The sequence below is a fragment of the Schistocerca gregaria genome, chromosome 4 (genome assembly GCF_023897955.1).
Source record: "Schistocerca gregaria isolate iqSchGreg1 chromosome 4, iqSchGreg1.2, whole genome shotgun sequence".
Classification (NCBI taxonomy): domain Eukaryota; kingdom Metazoa; phylum Arthropoda; class Insecta; order Orthoptera; family Acrididae; genus Schistocerca; species Schistocerca gregaria.
Genome location: NC_064923.1, coordinates 157834833 through 157856112, shown reverse-complemented (window position 1 = coordinate 157856112; position 21280 = coordinate 157834833).

The window sequence follows — 21280 nt, the reverse complement described above, 5'->3', positions numbered from 1 at the left end:
GAATATAAACTTTCAAATACATGACGTCGATATCTCGAATATATAAGCGTATTAGTACTTTGTTACTAATGTTAGTCCGCTACTTCACTCCCGTGGTGAAAGTGATTAGCAATTCTCATCTATGATCCATGCATACACATAAAAACGGACGCTTGTACAAGCTACAAAATATACGTTCCAACTAAAGTGGTAATACTACATCGCTTTAGTTTATCACTGGTATCAAGATAATCTTTTCACATATCGCTAGCTAAAAGATATACTGGCCCTTATTAGCTCTACTTTTTTCTTTGTAACTCTTGCTTTTCACCAAAACCAAATGAACTGTCTAGTTTCAGAGTTTGCTACCAAATATTTTTTCTGCAAAAGAGAAGGTAGTCATTAAACTGTATTTTGGTTCTCGCAATGTACACTTGACGCTGTTTGTTTTGCAAATTTTTGCTGCGAATCTTCTTCGATACGCAAAGATCCTACTTCGTGATGTAATATGCGGTTGAAATCTCTTCCATCGCTCACTTTGCTAAGATAGCATGCCGCCTTTTTGATTTTATGCTAATATTCACTACAATAATGATTGACGCTCTTGTGCGACGAATTAGATGGAATGAAACATCTCTCCTGAAAAGTACAAATAATTTCGGAGCACTATATGAACAAATAGCCACATGTGAGAGATATTTTTAATCTTTTCAAAATCACTTATTTTCAGTCATATTTGATCTCAACGCCTGGTATACTGGGCAACCCAGACCTCCACCGACAAACTATGAGAGGGTGTTTACAGATGCAAGCATATTTTCGTATGGGGCCCACGGTCTTCGGTGTTCCAGAGTTTTGCATTTCTTTTGTTTTTTGACACAATTAGCTTCATATCTGTACTGTACTGAAAATAATGCACAACCGGCCGTGCGGAGTAGCCACGTGGTCTGGGACGTCTTATCACGGTTTGCAGGGCTCTCCCCATCGGAGGTTCGAGTCCTTCCTCGGGCAGGGGTTAGTGTGTTGTCCTTAGCGTAAGTTAGTTCGATTTAGGTTAAGTAGTGCGTAAACTTAGGGACCGAGGACCACAGCAGTATGGTCCCATAAGACCTTACCACAAATTTCCAAATTTCTAATGCACAATTATGTGGGAGTGCAAATGTCGACGGAATACGCTGTTTGTCTAATTTGAAAACAAAATTATTTCTTTCACTCACTTACTTTTACGACAATAATGCCCAATACACATGCATTCATTACTGCACTGTTCTGTCTCCGGTTTAATTTCCTGTCAGTATTACACATACGTTAACAGAGATACACAGCAGTATGGATAGTTGCATTGCTGACATGCACTTCGCGTAGCATTGCACTGAATGCAGTGGAAGATAACAGAACTATGTCTATGCAGAGGTATTCCTACACTGACGACAACCACATCACAGTCCTTTTCCATCTGAGCAGACGGTTTTACGAGAAACCGGATATGTTGTATTTTTGCATGTCCATCCCTTTAGCAGGAGGTCTCTGGGACGACGTCCGTTTACTATCGTGAGAAAAAATTAAAACACCTACAGCCGTCCTTATGATTTTATTTTATTTTGTCGCTACCACTTTCGACGCTTCATTGCGTCATCTTCACGCTGTTCTGATGCGGTACAGGTTGATATGATTCCATGAATAAGCCATCAGTTGGTTGGTGATTGCATATTACAGTCTTTTCCATTGTCGTCATGGCGTTTGCACAGAAACGAGTCCCACTGCTGTAACAAACTGTGTAAATCGTAATCACATTAGTACCCTGTACCGATACGCCTGAGATCGTGGGTCCTTGAAACCAAAGTACTCTCGGCGAATGCGGTGGGGCAGATTTGGTAGTTTACGGGCTGGTGTCTGGTAAACCTGATTCTTAATAAATACTCACAGGAAACAACGCAAGTGGCACAATACCTTAGTTTTTAGAGGACAAAGCAATCGATAGACTACGTCTCCAAATACAGCAATCTAAGAATTCAAACTAAGAAATTCCTCACAATGTTCGCAAAATGACATAGTACGTCATATTGTTTTAAAGATCACGTTACGAGGAAGTTGTGGCACAACATACAGGTTCAAATGGCTCTGAGCACTATGGGACTGAACGTCTGAGGTCATCATTCCCCGAGAATTTAGGACTATTTAAACATAACTAAGGACATTACACACATCCATGCGCGAGGCAGGATTCGAACCTGCGACCGTAGCGGTCGCGCAGTTCCAGACTGTAGCGCCTAGAACCCCAGGGCCACTCCAGCCGGCACAACATACAGCTCCAACAAGTCTATGTGTACGTTGTTGCATTAACTGTTGGCTCTGCGATGGAAAATGGGCCCAAAACTCTGTCCTTCAACAATCAAAATCAGAATCACACATTCACCTTAGTATTGTCGGGAGAGTGGTGACAGTGTTGGAAGCGGTGTGCCTCAGTTTCTCAGTATCGAGTAAGTGGCATTTTTACATGTCTACCGTATACCGGCAGAGTGGAACTGTCCGAGAAACAGACTAAATCGAGAAATGACTCATTTCCATTCATTTCTGCCAGTATTGCCTCGGCGAATCCCTTGCGTCGTTAACTGGCCTCGGATCTAATTTTGTGACGAAGCTGCAGTTTTTTCGACGTACGAGCCACTTATGGACGTAATCGTATACTGTCGAACGAGGCAAATGTAACAATTTGCTTGCTTGTGCGATTGACTTACCAAGGCTCCACTGGAAGAACGTACGAATTCATTAAACAGTACCCTCAGAAACTGCGTGCTTCGAGTTGAGGCTCGACATCGAAAGCAAATTCCCAGTTTCCCGAAGCCACTTGTCCCAATTTTGATTGTTACGGAAATGGCAACGCCGTCTGTTGGTCGCAGTCCATATTCACGCTGAAAACGACTTTGTACCACTGTAACAGACATCAGTCCCGTGAGAGGAAGCATACAGAACAACTTCTGTTACGGAGTTCGTATGGCTACTGACGAGTGTTTACGTGAATAAGGCAGTTCGCGCATGCCCATACGGCAGCAACTGATGCAAGCAAACACAGAAAATATTTGGAATTACCTAACTTGTAGAAGCGAACCGTAAATAAGTATCTCAATTAAGTCAAAAGTTCCTACATATTATATCATTATGCGTTTAAAACAGACACCCCACATTATTATCTCGGTAGCTGTTAAGGGAAAGAAACGGACCGTATAAAACAGAAGATACCCAGGGAGTGTCTTAATTAACAGTAAAAACTGAGACGGTTGGAAATAGATGACAATAGAAGCAATGACATTCTAGACAGTTTCGAAGGTCTGAATACCAACTGTCACTGACTTCACTGTGAAGTATTTTCCGAATTAGTACAAATGTGTTTAAAATACGAACTTTAAGATGAAATTCGTATGTAACTAGGCTCAAAATTCACCAATACCTCACCTTAACAAAGTGTACAGTACTAATTCAGTAGGATACCATTAACAGTTTACTGACCTTGTTAAAGGACATGTTAAACGTTCCATCCTCGGGTATAAATGCAGTACTGCGTTTGTAAGCAGTGGGTTACGAATTATTTGGACACTCTGACTCATGTGTTAAATATTGATAAGACTATGTCAGCCGTGCTTGAGCTCTTCAGCTTCATCAGTGACTTTGCTGTACAACTTAGAGATGACGTCAAGCAGAAAAACCCAGTGACTGAGGTAATGTATTCTCGCAGGTCGGAGCATATACTCTGCTCGATCTACTCTTCTTGAACCATATTAGCGCGTAAGATGTCATCTTTGGGCCCCGAGCACAATGAGCTGGTGTCTCACCACGCATCTCGCACATTCCACAGTCGTGGCACATGGGCGAAATTCGAACCAAAAAAATTAAAAGTTGGTCGTAAAGTAGACATTTAAAGTTCAATTTCACTAACTATGACAATATTTCTTACTGAAGTCAGTGGCGACTCGTATTCAGACGTTTTCAACTAACTCACAAACAGCTCTTTTGCGGGTGAATATTTACGAGAAAGTTTTACCTGCTGTTATCGCGTAGTTTCCCCCTTCTCATTTTTTGCCAGTGACTGTGATATACAGAGTGACTATGAAGTCTTACCCTGATTATCTAAACTCATAAATCCTTTACAGACACACTTCCACATATCTAGACAGATTTTGCAAAGGTAACTAAAGTCATGAAGAAAACCTTGAAGACAGGCAAGATGGTCAGATCACAACCGATTTCATGGCACGTGACATGTAACTAAATCATAAGAACTAAATAGTCCGGAACGTCGAACGCAGCATTCATTGTCAGATCAAACTAAGAAACTGCTAAATGGCGGTACGTTCTTGAATAAAATGCAGCCGCAATTAGGGATCCAAGTCCCAAATTGTCCATGGAGCCTCAGCTCCAGTCTATGTGCACTCACGGAAAATGGTACATGACCTCGTACGGCTTAAGACTGATAGTGGCTCCACCGACCAATGTGGGCGTCTCTGCACCCGCCTGGTTATGATTCATGGACGTATCGCTATTTTATTAGACTGAAGTACAGCGAATGTAGGGTTCAATGTTCCAGGCGTCTTAGCTCCCGTGACATAGTTACATGTGACCTGAGGATATGGTTTCGGTGCCACAGTACTGGTTGTGATCTCATAATACAAAAGATTACATACTTCTGAAGCGGAATCGTATTTCCAAGACAGTCATTGAGCTGTGGTGCCATTAAATTAGTAGACTGTTCTGTCTGGCGCCACTAGCTTAGGTGTAGTATGGACTATCCCTTTTGCGGCCCCATTCCCCATGTCTATGAGGAAGAATTGGTTCCCATGGGTTGTGTGCTTAGGTCTTTGCTTGCCGATATACTGGGTGATCAAAAAGTCAGTATATATTTGAAAACTGAATAAATCACGGAAAATGTAGATATAGAGGTACAAATTGCCACACGGGAACGCCTTACATCAGACGAGTGTAACCCCAATGTTTGCTTGGTAGAATAATTATGGTCTACGCGTATGTGGAGAAAATGTCTGCGCGGTGTAACTGAGGCAGAATAAGGGGAACCAGCCCGCATACGCCGAAGCAGATAGAAAACTACCTGAAAAACCATCCACTGACTGGCTGGCACACCAAAGCTCGACACTAATCCGCTCGTAAGATACAGGAGGATCTACTGCGAAAGGGCTTGCAAGCCTGCAGAGGTCTCAGGGGAATGAGGCAACACCAGTTTGGCTTCAGAACCAACAAACCCATAGATGATGCTATCAACCATGCCCTACACATTGTTAAGAGTACAACACACAAATATGCCATGGCAATAACGATTGAAATTACTGGGACATTCGATAACCTCTGGTGGCCCGCCGTATTTAGAAGGCTAAGAGCAGCGCGGAGTGCCCGTGCAGTTAGAGGCGTCATGTCACGGATTGCGCGGCCCCGCCCGCTGGAGGTTCGAGTCCTCCCTCGGGCATGGGTGTGTGTGGTGTTCTTAGCATAAGTTAGTTAAAGTAGTGTGTAAGCCTAAGACCGATGACCTCAGCAGTTTGGTCCCTTAGGAATTCACACACATTTTGAAGGCTAAGACATCTAAAACAACCGCAGTCATTGTACAGCAGTTTCTTAGACTGCAGTAAGGACCGAATAATTGAATGGCGGATAGGCAGTGGGAAAGTAATTCAAATAATTACTAAAGGATGTCCTGTCGATCTGATGCCCGATCTACTGGGACATAACAAGCAAACTTCTCCTATAACTTCTAGATTGGGATGACATCAAAAGGAATGACCTATTAGTTGTAGTCACTGTGGGCAAAGGGGCTCAGCTACAGAGGAACAAAGTGGACTACTACAAACAGTTACACAATTTTGTGACAATTAACTCATAATAACGCAAAATATAACAATATACACATTACTGAAAGAATTTCTCCAAAGAAATCCTTTAGTTAAAATAGAGGACCCAAACATTAAGGGAGCATATTTCACATGCTACCTTGGGATACAGAAAGATGAGAACTGAACACATAAAGTTAACAACAGGAAAAGTAGAAAAAATGTTACATAAACTGGTGAGACTAAATTCAGAACAGCACAAACTACCTCTACATGTCATATGGGCATACCACTGTGCGCTCTTAGAATCAGAGCTCAGCTTGGCAGCTAGCACGTTGGTACACAGAGTAAACCGGGTTACCAACAAAGCATCGGTCTGCCGAGAGCAGAAAAGTGTCCTGCTTAGGCTACCTTGAGTCTACGGCACTCCCTCAGTGGATGCACTGTAAGTGGTACTCGGAATATGCCCCATAGATATCACGATCAAATACGGAGCTGCAAGGCACTGGTTAAGGATTGTCAAACTAGATAAGATACGCACTATAACTAGTCTACCGACACAGATGGTATGTCACCTTAAAAGTTGGCAGCTGGGTACATGGCAAGGTGATAAGAGACTTTGACCGTATGGCTTCTTCCTTGGCACCCGGTTGAGAATGAGACATATAGATTACAGTAGCGGTATGGTACACTTTTTAGCTGCACATCGACCTTATATCACGCACTTAAACCACATGACTCTGAGATAGAGATTTACAACCACATGCGGGAGAAGGTTCGCCAGAAAACACTGGCTTGCTCTGCAGACAATAAGCGAACAACAGACATACATTACTGTTAGACTTCACAGGAAGAACATTGGGCACAGATTGAATGCATTAACAAACAGTATTTAAAGAACAACATATGAGGAGTTCCTGCGGACACGGCATAACAGACATGCCACTACACAACGCAACAGTCCCCAGAGGGTGGACAGCGACACCCGCAATGACAACGAAAGCAGTGACGGCGAAGAGGAACAGGAGGACGAGAAAGATGTGATGTAACCGTAAATAAGACACACAGAATTATGAATCGGACATACCATGCCAAAAAGCATTGAAAAATTGTACATATCAGTCACATAACTTTAAGGATAGCGAATATTAGAGTAAATGTGTAATGTGCTGGCATTCTAGCCAAAAAAGGATCCAAATGCAGATGAGCACCTAATATAAATACAATGGAGTGTCAGTACCAATTAATAACTTAAATACAACGTATTAATTACCCACCATAATATTTTTAGTTCATTAGGAATCGGATTTAGTCTTGTTAGACGATCGTCAGACAATACTGAACAGTTATCCGACGATAGCCTACAAAGTCGACGGCAGGTTCATAACGAACTTATAAATATTATTGTTGGACATTAATATGTTGTATTCAACTTATTAATGTGTCTAGATTTCTCCAACAGCAGACGGATACTCCATAATTAAAAACTGTCAACACCGGTTCTCTACTACTACCCATAAAAAGATTTGGTGTGACTGACCGTCAACAGATCTAATAAACCATTCCGAGGCATTCATCGTCAGTCAGAATCGGCAGTAAGAAATCTCGCGTCTATCTTATCATCATTTTATATTCGTCGTAAAACATTTCAACCTCAAATTATCGTTATTTTGTAAAAGTATTACAATTTGTCAAATGATGCAGATGAAAACGAAACAAAAACAAACCACACAAAAAGATGACAAACGAAAACTGTAATATGTACGACCTGTTTTGAGGTATCAGGTAATAGGTCTTTAAATAAATAAATATGTTTTCTTAAACTTCAGTAAAACCTACAGCTGCACTGCCCCTCTATTTAAATCATTTATTTTCCGGGACCATTAAGATAAGACTTAATGATAATAGATTTCAATCATTTTGAACGAGTTGTGTTGGTAAATTAACAAGCTTTGATGAAGGATGTGAGTATGTAATGTTAGCTGAGGTCAGCAACGTAATGCGTATTTGAAATATCTTGGTTTTAATAAATGTATTAAAGTGTTATTTTCACCTCATCCACACAACCATCGCTCCATACAGCTGCGTGGTACAAAAGTTTAAAAAGACTTTCTGCGTTGGTGACAAGGGAAGAAACTGTACAGTGCTCTGAGCGATTCCTGTTTGCCTAGAAACACGACGCTCCGATTTCCGAGGCGTGAATTTAAATGCCTTAGGCAGTGATATCAAAAGTGTCAGTATTCACTCCTGGTCTACCTGTTCTTGTGTTGTTACCAAAAGTGCCAGTCTCGTTAGGTTCCTTTTTCTATGGTTAATAGTAAGGTGGTCCGTTACCAGTTTATGATGTGCAAATTCTTTGGTCACGAAACGAGACGCTGTATAGGTGGTGACGGAAGAGACGTTGGCAAGGCAACAAATGGAGCACGACTGAAGCTTACTTATTAGAAATTGTATGGATCAAACTGACACTTGCAACGAAACGTACAGCTGTATCTTGCATAGCTATTTGCACCGAAGAGCCAAAGAAACCATCACACATGTCTAATATCGTGTAGGGCCCCTGCGAGCCCGCAGAAGTGCAGCAACACGAATTGGCATGGACTCGAATAATGTCTGAAGTAGTGGTGGAGGGCACTGATACCATACACTCTGCAGGGCTGTCCATAAATTCGTAAGAGTGCGAGGGGGTGGAGATCCCTTCGGAACAGCACGTTGCAAGGCGTCTTATGTATGCTCAATAATCTTCATGTCTAGAGAGTTTGGTTACCAGCTGAAATGTTTAAACTCAGAGGAGTGTTCCAGGAGCTATTAAGTAGCAATTGTGGACGTATAGGGTTCGCAGTGTCCTGCTAGAATTGCCCACGTCCGTCGGAATGGACAATGGACATGAATGGATGCAGGTGATCCGACAGGATGCTTACATACGTGTCACCTGTTATGGTCGTATGTAGAAGTATCAGGGGTCCCAAATCAGTCCAACTGCGCACGCACCACACCATTACAGAGCCTTCACCAGCTTGTACAGACCGCTGCTGACATCAGGGGTCCATGGATTCCTGAGTCTGTCCCCCCATACCCGTACAAATAGATCCGATGGATACAATTTGAAACGAGACTCGTCCCTTGAGCAACATGTTTCCAGTCATCAACAGTCCAATGTTGATGTTGACAGGCCCATGCGAGGTGCAAAGCTTCGTGTCGTGGAGTCATCAAGGGTACACCAGTGGGCCTTCTGCTTCCAAAGCGCATATCAATGATGATTCGTTGAATGGCTCGCGCGCTGACACTTGTTGATCACCCAGCATTGAAAACTGCAGCGATTTGCGGAAGGTTTGCGATTCTGTCACGCTGAACGATTCTCTTCAGTCTTCGCTGGTTCCTTTCTTTGCAGGATCTTTTTCCAGCCTCACCGATGTCGGATATTTGATGTTTTACCGAATTCCTGATATTCACGGTACGCATGTGTAATAGTCGTACGAGAAAACCCGCTCTTCAACTGTGCTGCATCCGATCGCTCGCCTTACGACTATAACACCACATTGACACTCTCTCAGGCCTTGATAACCTGTTATTGTAGCAGCAGTAACCGATGTAACAACTGCACCAAACACTTGTTCTCTTATATAGGCGTTGCCGACCGCAGCACCGTATTTTGCCGGTTCACATATCTCTGTATTTGAATACGCTTGCTTATACCAACTTCTTCGGCACTTCACTGTATTGTACAGGTGCTGGCAGATTGAGTACGGGAGTCCTTTTGTTTTCAATTAAAGAAAAGGGATTTTTTTTTTAATGCGTGAGATATGGATGGCAATGGATCTTCACAAAGCCGTGCACGGGGCCTGGGTTGGCGACACATCAGATTTTTCCAGTATGTGCCGCTGTCCCACGGCTTGTTCACGTGCTCGACGAACAAACAACCTTTCTGCTGAAGGGGTGACGCTTAGGGAAGCGTCGCTTGCCTAGGCAGAGCTCCTACAGCAGCCAATCAGACAGAGGAGTTCACGTATGTGGGCCCACTGCGCCGAGCTGCGCGAACGAGGCGTGTGGATCGCCCTCTTTTACTGACAGGCCCCCGACGAGATCAGACGCATTGGCCGGTTGCCTCCGTGCACTTTTCGAGCCTCGACTCAATCTGTTAGCGCCTTAGGGCCGCTAAACTCACATAATTTACCCCGGGTAGGTCAATCAGTAAATGTTTTCTCAATAAACGGGAGGCAGTTTGCCGACCGCAGTTGAAAAAGTAACACTTGTTCTATTTTAGACCCCACTTCCACCTCAGCCACATCCTGACATGCACAGTAGAAACAGATTTTTGTGATGAGGGGTGGATTTTATGCTCACCCTGTATCTTCTATTGTTGCGTAGGAAACAAAAGAAGAAAATAAAGCACAGAACGTGTTTTACATTAGATAATATTTGCTTTAGTTCATCTGGACTGTATAGTTGGGGCAGGAACTGCGTTCCAGTGCCTGGAAACGTGGGCTGTAAGCAATTACACGGAGTTGCGTAAAGAATGTACGGTCCGAAGTTATGCCCTCGCACGGTGGGTGGAGACGTTTACATAAGCGGCGGCACGCTGCGTGGTGCCAGCCAGCACGTGCCTGCCGCGATGGAGTAGCGCGGGGAATGTGGTCGCCGCGTCCGCCACAGCCGCAGGCGTGGGGCGCGCCAGATGAGGGCGCCACCAGGCGGTTCCGCGGGACACTTAACAGCACCGGCCAAAACTTGGAACCATGCGCCAAGCTACGCACTGCGTACCCACACCTCGTGGAGCTGCGCGTTTTCTGCTGCTCGTTTCCAGCGGCTAACACTGTTCAAGAGTGGCTACTGTCATGTTGTTGTCCAGTTAGTGCAATTTTGATATTTTAGTGGCGATAGGTTACGGGACTACAGAGAAATAAAATGCGTTCGCCGAATAGGAAGTGGGTGTCTCAGCCGCTCTGTTTACCGGAAACCCTGGGCGGGTTATGGGACTGTAGGACCTCCGCAACACTCACATTTTTGCGTGTAGTTGCTACTCGTTTCATACAGGTCACCCCTAACGCTGTAAATACTCTCCTTAACTAGGCTGTTCCCTCTTCAACCTACTGCAATAACCGCATTACAGTAACTATATCTCCTTTGCCAAAACCTTTTACACAAATAATAACCAGAAATAGTAGTCGAGCTCACTGTAAAGATCTGTTCAAAACACTGGGAATTTTAACTGCTCCATGTGAACACATTTACCAGTCAATTGTACACATCAAAAGTAACATTGGCAATTACTGCACAAACAGCTCTGTCCAAGACCATGCAACAAGAGATAGACTCAACTTACATTTACCAAGAAAAAATAAACATAAAACTCAAAACAGCATTTTCTACCAAGGAATAAAACTGTACAATAAATTACCAAAAGAGATTAAAGAAATTTCAAAAATACACTTATTTAAGAAGGCAGCTAAAAAGTACCTGTTATGCAATACATTTTATACATTGAAGGATTACTTAGATAAAGCAGAGTAGGGGTTTGATAAAAAAATGTTATACAGACAAATAATAATAATAATAATGATTATAAAACATCCAATATTCCACATAACACCTTCACTTTATTATTTTTCTTCTTTTTTCCTTTCTAGAGACACTCTCCCCTCAAGCTATGCATAGCACAATACTAACACCTCTTCCTCTTTCTGAGCTCAACATCTCACTCATTATGAAGGGATGCTGACTCAGTTTTTCAGGATAGCAAATGGGAACTTGCAGTACAGAAAATGGCCCAAGGATCACCTGTGTGTGTGTGTGTGTGTGTGTGTGTGTGTGTGTGTGTGTATGTAGTGAGTGAAGTGTTATGAAACAATGTGTGTATAGTGTGTGCAGTGACTGATAGTGAAATATGAGTGAATAGTGTGGCATTACATTATTTAATGAGTTATTTGTAAATAAATTATTGTATACCAGGAGTAAAATCTAATGATTGTCTCTAACTAGAAGTCTGTAAATATATGTGTATACGAATTAGCTTATTGTAAATTGATCTAAGCTTGTAAATACTTTGACATGTGCTATATCCTTGTAAAAAGAGATCTGCGGATGAATAAAACTACTACTACTACTACTACTACAACTTCTCTAATACCTCTGTCACGTGGCTAAGGCTAGAACGTGGCTTCACAGTACTTGTGACCTGGTATACTGTTCCTTATTTGTCGTGTAACATCTGGTCTATACCTCTCCATACATACTACCTACTAGCGAGACAGTTTTTATGGTACTCTGTTTCGATACCGACTCACATTGAGCTTTTTTGCTAGACGTCTGGTGCGCCCTAGTGTGACATACAGCTGGATAAGGCTCACCCCCTCCTGCTCCAGGTAACAAGTCAAATTTAATCGATAATGTAGGGTCAAACGTAGATGAAATGGAAGAGTTGATCCCATTGCTGCTTGTTACCTATTCCCAGTTCCCGCGTTCTATTCACCCATTCATCTTATTCAGTTTACATTTCGTGTGTTCCAATTCAGCCTGAAGGGCGCAAAACATCGCCTCCTGTTCAGAGATTTCATTTTCTTTTTTGCAGGGACTATAGTTCAATGGGAGAGCCTCACTGAGCTCCCCACTGCAGTCACCCCAGTGAAATTCAAACCCACAGTGTACACATACCACTCCCACTTTTACTACTCTTCGATAACATCCACAGTTACCATGCATTGCAACACAGATTTCACAATGAAAAATACAATTAAATCACTTAATACAGACGGCCGGAGTGGCTGAGCGGCTTTAGGCGCTATAGTCTGGAACCGCGCGATCGCTTCGTCGCAATTTCGAATCCTGCCTTAGGCATGGATGTGTGTGATGTTCTTAGGTTAGTTAGGTTTAAGTGGTTATAAGTTATAGGGGCTGATGACCTCAGAAGTTAAGTCCTATAGTGCTCAGAGCCATTTGAACCATTTTTTCACTTAATGCACTTCACACTACATGAAGGCTTAGAGATTAGTACTTCAGATATCATATAATTTTTATATCCTCGTAGACCAGGAACCCGTATTCATTTAAATGCAAGAGCTGTTAATTAACTTCATCACAATACAATGTAACACCTAATGTAATTGTGATACACTCAAAATGTTTGTAAACAAACTATAAATGCTACAATTTTTAAATCAAATAGCTCAAGATTAATGCTACTTTCGGGAAACACTAACTCAGTAATGTATGAACACGGCATACTTAAAATGTTGAAACAGCAACGGAACAATTAAACGAGGTTCTCTAATTTAACTCTGATACTCAAAAATACGACTGCGACCCAGATTCAAAAATTTTCACGTTTATTGTTCTAATGCGTAAATAAAAGTGATACTTTCAATAGTTAGCTTATAAAAAGGCATTAATATGAGTATTTAATGCGAAATTAGTACTACATTAACTGTTATTACAATCTAAATGACTTATCTTTAAGAGAGCACAAAATCCGGACGTCTCACCTCGCGAATATACTACAAAATTTTATTACTCCGTCAACTCGATGTTTCCCAGTCTTCATGTGAAGTCTACTGCTAATATTTCCTCATTACATTCATATTTCTTCGGTTTTCTCTCAAGCCATCTGCTGTGCTCATTAGATCATTCTATTAAACAACTAATTTGTTCTTACTTTCATTGAATATTACAATATCGTCAGCAAATACTGTGATTAACATCGATTTTGATCCCTTTCCTTACCTTTTCTTTACTTTCGTCGTTGCTGGCTCGATGTACGCGTTGAACAATAGGAAGAAATGGTTGTATCCCTGCCGCGTGCCCTGTCTAATGGAGGTTGTTCACTGGTATTTGATTCTTTTGCTCCAACCTAGCTTTCGTACTTACTGTAAATTATCCAACTTTCCTTGCGAAGTGTAGCTGTTTCATTTGCAGCTATGTCACTAATCTGTAATTCTCATCAAAGTGCTTGGAAGAGGGTTCAGAGACCCACCCATTTCTGGCTTTCAGTTCTCGAAGAGCACATGCAAAAAGTGGTCGCTTAAATCTTCACGTGCGAATTCTGATATCTCTTATCTTTTAACGTGATCACTTCGTCCTATGTAAGTGGGAGCGAAGAAAACATTATCACATTCGGAGTAAGAAGATCATGACTGAAATTTTGTGAAAAGACCTCGCCGCTACGAGAAACGTCTTTGATTTAATGACTCACATCCCAGCTCGCTTGTCATATCGGTGACACTCTCACCTATTTGCCGACAACTCATTACTAGTTGCTTTCTTTGAAATTTTTAATTGTCATCCGTCAATTTTTCTTCAAAGGTCCGTCTTTATCACGTAACATGTGCAATTCGTGATTACTGGTTTCAACCATTGGCAACTTCAGATCTGCTTAAACAGAAAATCAGTGGTGTGATAAACTAAGTTGAGTTAGCTGAAGATAAAACTACAATAGTCATGATAATTCATAGGAATAAGAGAAAAGAAAATTAGTGACATTAGCTCTTCACTTTGTCACCCAAAACGTTTATATAGACTAGAACCAGCAGAAGTCCTGTAACACCTCCTTGGAGAACGCCAGATATCACCACTGTTTCACTCGATGTTTTCCCATCAATTACTACGAACTGTGCCCTTTCTGACAAATCACGAATCCAATCGCACAACCGACACAACACTCCATAAAAATGGTCAAATATGTGTGAAATCTTATGGGATTTAACTGCTAATATCATCAGTCCCTGAGCGTACACACTACTTAACCTAAATTATCCCAAGGACAAACACACACACACACCCATGCCCGAGGGAGGACTCGAACCTCCGCCGGGACTAGCCGCACAGTCCATCACTGCAGCGCCTCGACAGCTCGGCTAGTCCCGCGCGGGACAACAACTCTTCATAGGTATGCATCTTGATTAGAAGCCCGTGTGAGGAACGGTATGAAGCCTTCTGGAAATGCAGAAGTTTGGGAATCAAATTGACACCCCATGTCGATAGCACTCATTACTTCATGCATGTGAGTGAAGTATGAGTTGCGTATCACGAGAACGATAAAATATAAATCCTCGCTATGCGGCAATGGATCGCTTACTTCGAGGTACTTCACAATCGTCGAAACCGGCGTATGTTGCAAAATCTTACCGCAAATTGAAGCCAGTAATATGGGTCTGTAATTCTGATGATTACTTCTGTTTCCTTCCCTGTATATTGGAGTGACCTGTGCAACGTTTCAGTCCTTAGCAAGGACCTTTCGTCTAATGAGTTGGTGCATACGACTGTTAAAAATGGAGTTATTACATCAGCATACTACGAAAGTAATGGAAATGGTACTCAAACAGGACCGGAAGACTTGGACTTAGTAAGTGAATTAAGTCAATTTACCAAATCGAGAACATCTGAGTTCGTCATTTTTACAGATTTGAATTCTGGCATTTGTGCAGCCTCTTCTTTGGTAAATAAATTTCGGAAAAACGTCTTAAGTAACTTCGCTTCGTTATCGGTCTCATTGATAACATTAGGACTGCTGTCGTGCAGTGAAGATGTTCACTGCGCGTCGTCTTTGGTGTGTTTTTCAAATGACGAGACTCCCTTTGGATTTTCTGAGAGGTATCGAGACTCTTAAAAGCACCTCGCATACAAGGCTGCATTAAATTTGGAGCTTCTGTAAAACACCGCCTAGCGTTATTTTAAATTCAACGTGCCATTTTCGTCGTCTTTGACAAAAAGTCATATAAAGACAATTCCATTTTTCAGCTTCACGCTACTATGACCACAGTCATTTAATTCACGCGATAACGTGTTTCTGACGGAGTAGGAGACAAGGTACTGGAGGAAGTAAAATTGTAAAGACGGGTCGTGGGTTGTGCTTAGTCAGCTCAGATGGTAAAGCACTTGTCCGCCAACTCCGTAGGTCCCGAGTTCTAGTCTCGGAGGAGCACCCAGTTTTACTCTGCCAGGAAGCTGCTTCTTCTCCAGATAACATCCCTCCGGAATTGGTACAAAATAGAGGTATACTCTTGATGACTTAATTTTATGCACTCATCCTCTCAGTCATCCTCTTAGTCAGGGAAACGCGATGTAGAATGCTATCAACATCACTATCCTCAAGAAAGGTGACCGTAGATGGTGTGGGAACTACGGTGGTAAATTGCTATTGTCAATTGCAGGTAAAATTCTTGCAAGAATTATACTAAATGGGCTCCGAATTATTTTACAGACTATTTTACCTGAACGTCAAAGTGCTTTTCCAACTTTCAGAGGCAAATCAGATATAATCCTCTGGGGCAGAAACTCCGAGAAAAATCCAGAGAGAAACAAAAGTCTCTATATCTCGTTTTCTGTACCCTGGGAAAAGCGTTTGATACAGTATCGAGATATGCCAAGTGGAAGGTACTGTGACAGTCAAGATGCACTGAACACTTCGTGGAACTAGTTCAAGCTCTTCACTATGAACAGGTTCTTCACGGTAACTCGGTGTTGGAAACATTCCCAATCTCTCTTGCTTTGAGAAAAGGCCGTGTGCTTGCTTCAACACTCTTTACACGGCAGTTGGCTCCCATGCTTTATGAATCATCTGAAAACAACCAACGTACGGAGATAATGTTTCGTTTTGATGGAGGTCTCTTCAATCTGGCAATCTTCGTTCAAAATGGCACATCGAGGTTACCTGGCTGATACAACAACAGCATGAAAATGGTAGTCCATCTCTTCCTTTAACAATTTTAACTGTTTTAAAAGTGCATGTGATTCCTGATCTTGCCATAAATGCGAAAAAATGTACGCGCACAAGTTTCAGCAGGATTAACTCTTCCTAAGCTCAATAACTCCGTCTTAGACACAACACTGGAGCAGGCTGATCACTTTTCATATATTGGAACGTTCTTGTCTAAACGATATACCTCCAAAACATGTTGATAAACGAATTAGTACTGCCCAAAAAGCACTCAGACTGTTAATGCACAGAGTCTTGATGAAGAAATACCTAATTGTGTATTACGTGGTGTACAGAGCTTTGGCCATTCCCACGCGCACCTGTATGGTTGTGAAAGGGAAACTGGGATATTCTATCGCCGTGATACAAAAACCCTGTCCGCTTACATCTCCTAAAAATGGAATACATTAGAGACCAGCTCAGCATTTCTAGAGAAAAAGCATCTAAACAGCAATGGGGCAATTTATATCGTTAGTTAGCGTGAGTGATATTAGGCGCCCTTGCAAATATTTGTGGCGAGCTCTGGTCTGGCAGTAGGTCTCAAGAAGCCCCTCTTAAGTACTTTAAAGACCAGCCGACTCACGAAGGAGACTGGCGTAAATATAGGGTGAAGAAAAAATGGTACACTTGGCGGTCGGCATACGATGCCTCATCCTAACTCAAGACAAAAATGGACAAGCAAAACCAATTCTCGCCATTGCGTTTACGAAAACCGCAATTAAAAAAAAACAACAACAGAACGAAGCTCTAGTAACGCTGTCCTTGCGTGCAACGTGATGAAGAACAGATAGCATGAACTAAGCGCTTCGCTGGAGCTGTATTATTAGGTTAGTGACACGAGCCACTGCCGTGCGGAACAGATATGCACACTCCACTACGTTCGATTCGCGTTCACGCTGAACTTTTTTTTCATTTCTCAAAACATTAAAGTGCATTCAGTTGACAGTTCTACAATGCGATTTCTTGCGTATTTCTCTATGTTACTATTACCGTTATTTAAACAAGAACACACATCGTAAAATTCTTACTTCTCTTACGGCCACGTACAATTTTATCACACACTATGTCGTTTAGCAATTTAAGGTATATCACTCTAATCTTAATGGTGACTAGGATGCCTGTTAGGTCATATGGATCTATTTTGACCTATCCCCGTGCGAATCGTTCGATTTCAAAAGCTCTTGGTCGCACGAATTCAGTAGTGAAGCTGATCTTGATGGTGAACTTCCCATATGGTGTGAGCCGTGTTGTGTCTATAGCGTAGCTACTCGCGAGAAACACGAGGTAAACAACCTCGCGTACTCAACTTTCAGGGGCGCAGACGTAAATAGCTGTCCGTGCTGCACTGCGCTGGTGGCCAGCATACTCACATCAATGAGCTGCAACGGCTGCGGGATGAAACACGTTTCTCTGTACATCCCGATGTGCTGCACGATGCGTCAGTATTGACAATTCCTCTTTTTCATACACATGTTTTCAAAATGCATACGATATGGTTTTGTTACATTTGGCTTGAATCTGCACGAGGTATAGCGTGGTGACGTCAAAGTACGGCAACTTGTACAACAAATAATTAAAAGAAAAAAATTAATAAAAATAAAATACTAAAAGACTAAAAATGGATCTAAGCGCTATGGGACCTAACATCTTAGGTCATCAGCTCCTAAACTTAGAACTAATTAAACCCAACTAACGTAAGGACATCACTCACATCCATGCTCGATCCTGGATTCCAACCTGCGACCGCAGAAGCAGGGTGGTTCCGGACTGAAGCACCTACAGCCGCTCGGCGACAGTGGCCGGCCAACCTGTAAAAACGTGGGGAAAATATGCTGTGAATCTCTTACTTTGGAGCAACACTAAACCTACCACTGTCAACTTGTTTGCAGAAGAACGCTACGGACATGAGTAAGCAAAGCGCTGAAGAAAATAGCTCCCTCAGTTAAACCCTGCCTTCGTCCAACCATTCAGTGCCATTTGTGTGGTCGTATGTTTTATATTAAGACTGGTTTGTTCAGCCTTCGGAAACACAAGTGTAAACTAAGATGAGAGGCTCACTCTATGTACTGAAGGGTTTGTATAGGATGTTTCACGATTCATGTTTCATATTTATAGAGGTTGTACAGGTCGCGCGGAGTGGCCGCAAGGTTCGAGGCGCCATGCCACTGACTCCGCGGCCCCTCCCGCCGGAGGTTCTTCTTCGGAGATGGGTGTGTGTGTTGTTCTTAAGATAAGTTAGTTAACTTAGTTTAAGTGGTGTGTAAGTCTAGGGACTGATGAGCTCGACAGTTTGATCCCATAGGAACTCACACACATGTAAACATTATTGAGTGTGTAGAGGGGACTTAAGAGAGCAAGTTTTACTTAGGAACCCCTCGTCAGAAACTTCATCCAACGACGCTACAGAGCGTCAGATTTACAGGGGCTGGTGCCAGTAAATGTATCTGTATACAGGGTGATTCCGTGACGATGTCACAGACTTTCTAGGAGCACTGAGAAGGATAAATGTACCAATTTAATGTTTCTCTGTATCGGAAACGAACGAGTGAAATTTATAAGCGAAAACCGTTGTGGTACTTCTGGCTGTGGAATAAAGTTATTGGTAAATTATTGGTAATGTTACTGATAAGACTACAGGGTGGGCAACTGCCAGTGGTGGTAGACTGAACCAAACCAAGGAAAAAATGTCAAGTAAAGACGGCTTCTAAAATGCGTACCTTAAGAGGTATGAGCACTTATTCAGTAGAGGATATGAGTTTCGCAGTAGCGAAGATGAACAACTGCTCATACTTCCTGTGGTATGCATTTCAGAGCCCATGTTTACTGGACATTTCATCCTTGCTTCGGTCCATACAATCACCTCTGAAAGTTGTCCATTCTGTAATCGTAGCAACAACACCTTCAGTAAACATGTTCCAATGTAAGAAGTATCAGAACGGTTTTCTCTTATAACTTTCGACTGGTTGGTTTCCGGAACAAGGACCTTTACCTCAAATTGATACATTTGTCCTACTGCATCATCCGAGAAAGTTTGTGACATATATACAGTCGGCGGCTCCTACAGGGTGCGGCAAATAAACGTAAGTACAAAGAAACACAGCAGGCGAAAGGAAATGCAGTACTAGACTGACTACAGCAGATGTTAAAAGTGACCACCATTCACCTCTTGGCACTTTTGGACCCTGGTCAGCAAGTTACTGACGGCAGGTCGAAGCTGGACTGCTGGAACAAGCAGTCTCATCCGAAATGTTTTCTGCAGTTCTTGAAGGCTATGGGAGTTATTGCGATACACCTTAGACTTGAGGGCTCCCCACACAAAGTAAGCGCACGCTGACATATGAGGTGACCTGGATGGCAAATTAGGACCACGACCAGACTAGCCTCTGCTAACAACACCGTCCAGCGTGAAGATTATATATAGGCAGTTGCTTCATCCTGTTGGAAGTAACTGTACGTTTTTTCCTCTTCCATTAATGCTGCCACAAATGGTTGCAAAATGTTGGCAATTTAACACGCCGAAATCAGCGTCTGATGGGACCAATAATGTGGCGTGCACAGACTGCATACAAAACCGCAACCTTCTAGTCATGCAATGGTGTTTTGTGAAAGTTAGATGGATTCTCCACTGCCAGTAAGCTGTGATTCTGTGAGTTGACGTAATCACACAGGTGAAACAGAGCTTCATCAGATGTAAGATCAGATCCATGTCAAAGCCCTTCACTGCTAGCGCAAAGAACAGCCACCCACAAAACTGGAGATGCTGAGGAGCATCTGCTGGTTTTAATGCATGAACAACAGACACTCTTCAGAGTTGTACATGCAGATCCAGATGGAGTATTCGCCCACATGATCGACGTGATGTGCCAGTCTCTTGCGACAGGCGTCGTGTTGAATTATTAGGACTCTGGAGCATTTCCTATTGGAAAGCAGCCTCATTTTTTGATGTGCGACCACGTTTCGGATTTTTTTTAACTTGTTCAAAACAGATCCTATCTGACACCATTTTCGGACTAAGTGGTGCGTGGTGCCCTTTGCCGGCACGTTGAAACCATTAAATTTCTCAGCGAACAACTGGGAAAGCTGTACTTTCCTGTCACGTAACTTTCCACAACGAACAACTACTAATCCATTGTGAGTACCATCGTTCCTTTTACACAGCTCCACTCATACCATCACAGCCTGCACACCACTCTGAACCGGTGTGGATCACGCGGCGGGCATACAAGAGGTGTGCGCGTCATGTAGTGTGGTTATGTGCATACACTGACGACCAGTCGTATCCACTTGTCCGAGCCTCTTTTATTTACTTCACCCAGTATATCTCTGATGCGATAGCGTCACTGGATGACTTTCCCGAACATGGTTTGCTTTCCTATGTAAAAGTGGATCTACTTAGTTCCTTCTCCAGCTATATTAGTACTATGAATTGTGAATCACCATGAATAGGTACACAAGAAATTCTATCGACCCTTATAGTTATCGACTTCATCTCCTATAAATGTGTACTTGAAATCTAATTTTATTACACATGTACACATGAAAACAGTTACATGCATGTAGTAACGTCACCTGAAAAAGTGCGGACAATTTATTTTTGTTTGGTCAGTAATTAATGTCAAAGTTTTTAATTATAGCAGTGACGTTTGAAAACCGCCTGTGTCCAGAACACGCAATCGCGCGTGGAATTTCGAATAGGCATGGACAGCGTTAAATAAAAGAAGATGAAATAAAATAGTACTGCCACCCATGACATTTCAGATTTACGACTCACATTCTTTTC